Raw genomic sequence first — 1128 nt, forward strand, 5'->3', positions numbered from 1 at the left:
CATTATTTATGACATATTGTTTCAAATATGCACGCCCTATCATATGTCATTCAAAAGTAATCACCAAAGTTAAAATTTTTGAAAATTAGGTAAAACATCAAGGTCAAGGGGTAAAAAATCATAGCATGCTTGGAAACATCTTGTTACAGGTAATGTACATGTCAAATATAAAAGTCCTATCTCTTCTCAATCAAAAGTTATAAGGAAATAAAACATTTTTGAAAAGTAGGTTAAACTTCAAGGTCAATGTCACAGAGTCAAAAGTCATGATATATTTAGAAAGGTCTTGTCACAGGTAATATACATGTATAATATGAACGCCCTATCTTTTCTCTTTCAAAATGATCATTTGAAATAATGTTAAATTTTTTGAAAAGTAGGTCAAACTTCAAGGTCAAGGTCATGGGTTCAAAAATCATGGTATGTTTAGAAAGTTCTTGTAGGTAATGTACATGTGAAATATGAAATCCCTATCTCTTATTATTCAGAAGTTATGACCAAGGTTAAATTTATTGTGACAGACGGACAGACTGACAGACAAATGAGATTTAATGTCCCCTAGGTCCCTTTTGTGAAAACGGACGACAATAATGCCCTTGCTATTCATGAGAAGAAGATTTATGATGGAAAAAATCCCCTGCATTTTTCTATGTAAATCATTGAATCCCCATATGTGGCCCCATCCTACCCCAGTGGGTCATAATTTTAACAAATTTGAAGCTACACTGTCTATGTAAAGAAAGTTTCAACTTTTTGGGCCCAGTCAGTGGTTCTTGATAAGACTTTTTTAAAATGATACCACCAAATTTTCACTAATTCTTGATTATCCCCCCTATAAAGAGGGTGTGACCCTTCACTTGAACAAACTTGAATCCCCTTTACCCAAAGATGCTTTGTGGCTGGGTTGGTTGAAATTGGCCCGGCGGTTCTAGTGAAGAAGACAAAAATGTGAAAAGTTTACAGGCAGACAGATGGATGACCAACAAAATGTGATCAGAAAACCAGAAAAACTCAAGTGAGCTAAAAACTGATGATCACAAGTACTTGGAAAGAGTTACAGTATTTGAAAAGCAGTTTTTTTTTTTCATGCATTAATTGTTTTCAGAAGCTGAAAAGGTATGACTTGTA

Source organism: Saccostrea echinata, unplaced genomic scaffold (assembly GCF_033153115.1).
Source record: "Saccostrea echinata isolate AGI-Se365-2 ecotype Australia unplaced genomic scaffold, CSIRO_AGI_Sech_v1 ptg000029l, whole genome shotgun sequence".
NCBI lineage: Eukaryota > Metazoa > Mollusca > Bivalvia > Ostreida > Ostreidae > Saccostrea > Saccostrea echinata.